An 8726-nucleotide genomic window follows, 5' to 3' on the forward strand; every position below is an offset into this window, starting at 1 on the left:
ACACGATTTCCATAGGGTCATAGGAAATGCAGCAAATACAAGAGAAATACGTTTTTTTTAAAAAAAAACAAAACAAAACCCAGAAGTAGACATTCTTAATTATTTCCATTTTATATGCTGGTAAATTAAGGCTAAGGATGACTATTCTAAACCTGCCTGGATGGTCTCATATTTGAACTCAGAACTGAGACTCAAGTGGAGTAACTGGATTCACCTGATTGTTTTTGCATCTTTTCCTTTGGAATGGTTTTAAGCTTTTCATCCACTACAGACAAATGCTTGTGTGTTTATAGTTGTATGTATGTGTGCACATACAAATAATTTTTGTTTGAAGGAGTAAAACAAATAATATAGAAAAGGAATTTATGGAAAATATATTACTAAAATAGGAGAAGGAAGGAGCATTAGCTATGCTCACCACCTTGAGTTATTTATAAAAATATTAAAGGTGGGATAAAAACATCCCAAATAAAATATGGATCATGTGTGGAATGTTTGTATGTAATGTGCAAAATATCATTTATATTTAATTTTAATTTGATGAATTTCTGGATCTCAGTCCTAAATCCCTCTCTCGCAAGTCAATCCAATTTGTTTCAGAAGGAACTACTTTTGGGTAGGAAGATAATGATACTGTATACAATGAATAGATTAGTTTTGTCCAAATACAAACCATGCCATTCAGCCTAAGTTATGCACTTTTAAGAACCTTCAACTTCAAAGGAGAATTAAAAGCCGTCTAGACCACCTATGTCCTCCCATTTAAATTAATCAATTTACAAAGTCTTTTACTTGGACTCCTGATGATGAGAACATGAATTGATCAGCATACAGCATCCAGAAATGAATGATAGTGACACAGAGAGAACCCTGCTTAATGTGCAGGTCAATGTTGTATGTATGTATTTATTTAGAAGTATGTCTGGGGCTCCGTACCCAGTACACTATGCAAAGACATTGCAGACTTAAACTCTGCTCTTAAATACATCTCCATTTAGATAAGAACCTCTGGCCACATTAAGTAAAGTCCAGATACTATGCTCCTTACATAAACATACCTAATAATACTTGGCAGTTCTATCATGTTTTATAAGGGTTTCAAGCACTCGTATGCATCAACTGAGTCATCCTCACGAGAAGTCATGTTGCAGTGGGAGGGAGGGCTGTGAAACTGGTGATGCCTTGCCCAAGACCACCTCTCTGGCCTGCAGCAGAGGCAAATCAGAGACCAGACATTTCCACAACTTTTCCAGTCTTGTACAACAGCTTGAGAGGAAACCCCATTAAACTCAAGGGTGGTTTGAGAAAGGTTATCTAGGAACAGCAAAAACATCTTACAACCAAAAGCAACTTAAACAGCTAATCTTTCTGTTTCATTTCACTTTTCATGTAAGTTTTTATTTAAATAAACCATGCATCAATCAAAAGGCACTAAGGCAAATATTTAAAAAAAACACATTATTTTAAGATATGAACTTTGAAACAGACATATTCAAATTTCAGACCAAAAGATGGAGGTAATCTGTTAAGAACTGCTTTGTTAATGCAAATAAAAAGAAGTATGTAAAACATTCTGATTAAAGAAAATAATAAGATGTAAAATATTTTGATTAATGATTTTGCATGGCCACTGACCAACAATTCATTATTAGCAGCTGAATATTAAACTTTGTTAATAGCTACATCTGATCTTCTTTTCCAATAGTTTTGTGTAAGCTGATACATCATTCACGTCCACATTTTTTTATCTCCACAACTTTGTGGGATAGACTAAGGAGAAATACAGGCTAAATTTCAACAACATGTTAGATTAAAATAAAATGGGTGATTTAGATTCAGAAGCAAAAAGATGTTATAGACTGCAAGGGACCACATGACTTTTGCAATTTTTTGTTTGTTTGCTTCCAAATCAATGCTTAACCTTGTAGTTGATGGATTAAGTAGGTTGTGAAAATCTAATCATTGTCTCAACATATCAAGTGAACCAGGAATCACTATATGGTTATTTGAGCATTCTATATGAACAGTATGCAGTATGCAGCAGTATGTAGCAACTATATTGTAATAATCCAGGTTCAAGATTTTTTGTGCTGTATGAATGAAATCTATGACTGGCCCAAAATGATCATTGATTGGCAGGAGACATTACTTTGGGCCCTCAAATCTTAGTTACAGAAATTGGCTATTGCACATTGATTTGGAAATGAAATATTTGGGGTTTACTGTTGAACAGGATTTTAAAAAATCACTCATTTATTGTGTTCATGTATGTCACAAAAGGCTAAAATGAAGAGATTATTTGAGATTTGTTATAGGAGTCCAAGTATTATCTTAACATTTTGTGTGAACCAGGACATCACGTTATGTCACATTCAGGTTTATTTGTTTATGTGAGCGAGTATGATACCACAGCAAATATTTTTGTTAACTGGGATTAATGCTTAGTACATTGTGTGGCCTCAGCCACTGCTTTTGTGCTTTTGTATGTCAGTTGTTCCAATTGCATATGTTTTGTATTATAAAGGCTGAGTTTTGTTTCTGATTCATATAGAAATTCAATTCACATAGGAATATCTTCAGTACGGGGCTGACCCTCCACCATTCCCTAATTCCATGTTAGTGCAGTATAATGGATCATGTTTGGTGAAGGCTGCACTAGAGGTCAATGCAACATATGGATGTTTTATTCTCTATAGGTTCATTCTTTTTTCTTCTTTCTTTGACATGCACATTATATAAAACCTTTCCTTATCTGGTACCAACTTTTGCAAGAGGACAACCTATATCATATTCATTGATCACTCAGTACAGTAGAGTACATGTCATTATCATAAATAGATTATATTATTCCCACAAAAATCCTTCCCTTTTAATTCCTGCTGCCTTTATTTCCTACTCTTTTCTCTTTTGCTTTGGTTGTAATTTTAGATTGTAAGCTCTTTGGGACAGGAAAAAGTACTGTTCTGGTACTTGTGAACTAGATAGGGCTGTCAAAATTGTTTGCTTTATTTATTTATTTATTTAGATGGAGTTTCTGCCTGACTCCAGAAGGATTCTGGGTAGCTGACAATATCAAACAAACAAGATAAAAAACACAATACATTATAAATAAACAAGATAGCTTCCATCCGAACAATGCATTCAATGTACAAAGACTTATCTAAGGGGGTGGTGGGGGGAATGTGCCCTACCCCAAGGTCTGGGAGAAATATGTACATTTCTTGACTATACATTATGTGAACACTAAGCAGTAACTTTTCGTTGTCAGGGCACAGGAACTAATAAACCACTAGCAGTATATGAATTTTAGTAGTGGATAGATATATGTGGATTTTTGTCTCTTTTACTCTGCATAATTCCTTCCACAGATAATAACTTTTTCAGAAAGTGAAAATGGTGCTGGTAATTGTCTGTCTGTCTGCCTATCCATCCATCCATCCATCCATCCATGGTAGATCCTAGGCTAAAGAAAAAGGAGATCTGGACTATGCAGAATGTTGGTATAGGATTGCCAGGAAATCCACTGGATGACTTTGGATTAGGTATGACTGTCTTGAAACAGTCATGATAGATGTTACTTCTCTCTTAGCAATTTTAAATCCAGGAGTAGGCAACTCACATGTGCAACATAGTCCATTCCACTTTGCATCCCCGCCATTAAAATGTTGCTCCTTCCTATTTTGATTAAAATAGCTGAAATGTTGCTTTATTTTATTTTTGTGCTTGCCTTGCAGATTTTGATATATTAATCCCAAAGGCTTTCTTTAAATTAACTGACTTTTTACTATTCAGTATTATTTTCACTATTATTTTTAATAGGGAGAACAAATCAACAGTTTTATTGAGGCTGAAAGTCTCTACTTTACCTTCAGCAGGATATAAAGGTAATAATGAAATAAAGTAAAATAAATGAATATTACTATACCCAATAGATGTTATCAAACCAATTTTTCTAACGCTCATCACAAACTCTGCATTCTTTTAAAATCTGGGACAAGGACATATATTTTCTACATATGACAAGCCAATGCATATGGACTCCTTTCTACTATGGAAAGAAGCTGTCCATTTGAATGAGGAAGCAACATTTTCTTCAGCCTTTTAGGGAAATGGAATGGAATTGAATTGAATTGAATTGGAAATAGGCTGATCACATAGCAAGAAGAACTGATGGCAGATGGACCAAGGTAATCATAGAATGGATCCTGCTTGATAAAAAGTGTCCACAAAAGAGACCTAAAACAAGAGGGATCAACAGCACCAGCAAATTGTGGGCCCAATTGGCGAAAGAAAGTTCAGGACCATATTAGTTGGAAACATGAGGAAGAGGCGTTCATCCTATAGTAGATAGACAATGGCTAGAATGATGATGATTCAGAGAGCACAACCACCATCCCGCTTTTATTATGTGCAACATGTTCTTCAAGTCACCATGCTAAAATGACACATATTTTTAATCTTAGCAACCAAATTAGCAACCAACATCTTTCAGTTGAGTGGAATCCCCAAAGCAAGAAATCCAGGGCAAATTGAGCAAGAATGTGTGGGTTGCTAGCTGACCCTTGGATCTCAGAGTCAACAGAGGGGAGAGAAAATGCCATGGAGGATCTTGGAAAGGGCTTAAAAGGCTAGCTCACAAATATGATGCATTGCTACATGCTGTGATGAATTGTCAGAGCATTTGATTTCATGAATAAAAACAAATTGTCCCAAAAGTTCTGGCAAAATAAATTAGGAATAAAGAGGAATTTTGAGGGATGTGGGAATAGCAAACATGTGGAACAAAGACATTCAGCAGCCTGGACATAGTCCTGGGACATCTTTGCTACACGAATGCTAGGTTCTGATGTATCCTCAGCCTGAGTATTTTGGTTGGGAAGTCTGTCTGTTTCTATAAGCTCATCTGCCTCAAATAATCCAATTCCTCTGGATTCTCTCCTGCTTGGAAGTTCCAAATTCATTAAATTTGTGAGTAGCATGACTGATTCTGATGTACTCATTGACTAAGCGCACTTTATGTTTAAACCAATCATCATGGCCAAGGCCAGCCTGAGACCAAATGGCGCCCCAGCACAAAGGGTCTTTGGTAGTTCCCTTTCCATTTGTTCATTGTTTGTATAACTTGTTTATTTAATTTCATTTGTCATCCCTTGCACAACTTTGATGTGTCCCTGATTAGTTACATGCACACTTTTGGTGATAGGGCATCCGTTTTGCACGTCTTGTGCTTCATAAAGTTAATTTTAAAAGAAAAGAAAAAGAGCAACAATGCCAATCTCAACAACCACAAAAAAGATGTTAGTTTGGGACACTGAACAGAAAATTGAAAGCTAATGCTAATCCCACTTCCCTTAAACATGGCACATTCCAACTCCAATTATCCAGTTTTTGCTGAGAACCTTTGCTCTTACATGCAACCCTAATGACTGAACATAATTAATTGTTCGGTTATGTTAAATTAGGAGATGAGATATTAATGTTGAAATGAAATGCTCTTAGGGAACACTTAGGGCTATCAGATCTGTGTTGCAAAAATCCAGATAATCTTAGGAGGCAGCAAAGAGGTCAAGAAAACTCTATGCAACCATCTAGTAACCATTTGGAATTTTACAGCCCAGTTTTTACAGTCCTAGAAGCCTTACCTAATGAACTATTGACACATGTCAATGTGTGTCAGTTGTTGATAGAAATAGATTTGCTTACCAGTGTAAAGGTCTATTGGAATATAAGTGAGCATGTCAGTGGAAAAAAGTAAAGACCCTGCATCCTTCTGCATGAGTGCATATATTATTACAGATATGGATTTAGGGATCTTTCCAAACTTTCCTGTCACACAAAATGGCTATTTTGTTTTAATGTATTTATCCATTTACAGTATTTGTAGAATGTCTTAGTAATGGGACTCTGGGTTGTGAACAATAAAGTAGAAAAAAGGCAAAGACCAAATTAAAGAAAACAAGACAGAGATATGCATATCATGATGGAAGACACACAATCAGTCAGTTAGGGCCAAAGGCACAATGGAAAACAATATGTTAAATAATTTGCATAATGTACCTGGGGGGGGGTCATTTCCAGGCTGGGGGCATGTTTCTAAGGAGGCTGATACCTGACCCAAATCTGATGTACTGTGTTTGAAGGAAGGAGGCTTAGAAGGCACACATAAATGTTCAGACTAGGTGGCCAGAAATGATTTTGACCAGATAGCTATTACTTGTTTTCTTACAGCAGCCTATGCTGCCCATTGCAAAATGGCTAATTGCCAGTTGATTCCTCTCCCAGCTTGCTGAACCAAGCTCAACTTGAAGAGATGAAGTACAGCTTTATGGGTAATGGGGTCCATATTTATAAGCCTGTGTCTTAGGGCAAAATGTTTTCACATTTGGTGGAGTTGTAATGGAGACAAAACAGTAACACGGAAAATCTGCAAGGATCTGTTAGATGAGTTTCAAAAGTTGAAAGATGTGGCTATTCCAGAATTCCTCAAGTAACTTTCCTGAGAAATGTTGGATTACAATTTCCATCTCCTTCAACCATCATTACTAATGATATAAAACTTCAGAAGTCTAGTCTATTCTAATGACATTTTCTCCTAACAAAAACAATGAAATGAAGATACTTAGGAGCACTGAGTGATCTACAGTACCCAAAGAGAATGTCTTCCATCCTGAATTCCATCATTGATGATTACATCTCCTTAATGTCCTTTCTGATCAGACATATTCCATAACCTCATTTAAAAGAAAAAAAGATCATTGTATGCAACCAGCTGTGTGGAATGAAGTAATACAAATAAATTGTAATATATGGCTTTATTTTTTCCATAGCACAGAAAGAACCTTTTGGAAAGCCATAGCTTGCATCCTCTTTGAGTAGAGTGTCAAACAAGGCTACAAGTGGCTCCTAATTTGGTTGGGACTCTTAAGGCAACTCCAGAAATGTCATTAATTAACGTGACAGATATAGAACATTAATAAATGCATATGAAATAGTCAGCTTAGTTGTATGGAGGAAGCATACCAATTTTAGAATTATATTTAATTAAATTATATTCAAATTAGTTTTTCTTCTGCCACATCTACTTTTTGGATCAAAATGTTCATGCTGTTCAAAGGCTACATATTCCTGCCCCTGAAGATAATCTGCTACTAGAAGTATCCTGGTGGGCACAAGGTCAGAGCTAGTGATGGGTGGGATCAGAGCAATAAATTAAGGAGGTCATTCCTCCCTTTTCTTTCTCCCTCTTTCTTTCTCCCATGCTTACTATCCCTTCTTTCTCAAAGTCTCCTTTTTTCTGCTACCACTACCCTCTCTGGCTGGGTTTGCATACAATCTAGGCTAAAAAAAGGTTGACTAATTTGTGGTTTAGTGCATTGTACTGACCCACAAAGTAAATCATGGTTTATTTAATGAGTGAAGGAATATGACCCTCTCTTCCTCTTCCTCTGTCTTTCTCTCTATCCAATCTTTTGCCAAGCAATAGAGAGAACCCTCTTACTAAAGTTTTTCATTGACCACTTGTGAAAGTCAATGTCACAAAATCACTGAGTCATGGCACTTAAGATGGCATGGCACTTAAGATCTTCTTTATATTACACTGATCACTTAATATGGTACCTATTATAACCACTAGGTTTATTGTCCCCCTTATATTTATTATCGCTTTGTTTTTTCTCTTTTACATTTTTGAATCTCTCTTCTTCCTTGACCCAAACTGACCATCTGGAATGTTACTAAACAAAGAAATAGGCTCCAGTGCCTTCTTTTCTAAGAATGTCATTGGGCTCATATGAACCCTAAACAATAGTAGCTGGATGCCACGGCAGTAAGTCAGACAGGAGAGTCTCCAACTACCCAGAGAAAAAGAAAAAGGTGATGCCAGAAGGCCAGCTCCTGATAAGGGTCTGTTTTGCCTGTAAGGATGGGTATCTTTCGCCTGGTGAGTTTTAATGTTGCGTCTGCCTGTGAATCTCACCAAATTGTTTTGGAATTGTCTTTGATACAGATATGGGACTTTTGCATCCTTGAAAATGGCTTTCTTGCAGCTGGCACTTTGCAATCAGTAGGCAAACCTCCTCATGGCAGCCATTTTTTGAGATGTTTTTGACAATTTCACAACATTTTAAAGAAGTCCTTTGGCTCAGAATAATTGCAGTCCCACATACCAACTTTTCTCTAAATGTCATCTAAAATCTGACCTCCACCATTTTGCCTGTTACCTCCTGCTTTGTAGCAGTGGGTTCCAGAAGTTGTTTATAGCTCGGATCCAAATTTTATAGAACAGAATTTGCATAAAACTTCAGTTTGTTGATTAATTTATTGAATATATTTTGAGCATTTACATTTTGCAGGACAATCAATCAGGATCCAGGTTATGTTCACAGAACATGGTGTTAAAACAAAACAAAAACAAAAACACTACCAGTACTCACACAGAATACTACATTTGGTTAGTTTTAAAAAGTAATGTTTACCTAGCAGGCAATGTATAACATTTATGGTGAGTCTGTACAACGAGTTAAATTTGACTCATTGCTTGCAGTTTTCTCTTTATGGAAGCAGATGTAATTCCTCCTCCAGTTATCTCCTAATTAAAATCTCTATCTTTATGCTACTCATGTTAATAAATAAAGTGAGGTCCCAATTTGATGTTCTTCAGATGTTTCTGACTACAGTATATTTTCCATCATTCTTGATCCTTGGCCATGATAACTGGGCTGATGGGA

The sequence above is a fragment of the Crotalus tigris genome, unplaced genomic scaffold, assembly GCF_016545835.1.
Source record: "Crotalus tigris isolate CLP2741 ecotype Arizona unplaced genomic scaffold, ASM1654583v1 scf7180000017598.18339901613:2243638, whole genome shotgun sequence".
Classification (NCBI taxonomy): Eukaryota; Metazoa; Chordata; class Lepidosauria; order Squamata; family Viperidae; genus Crotalus; species Crotalus tigris.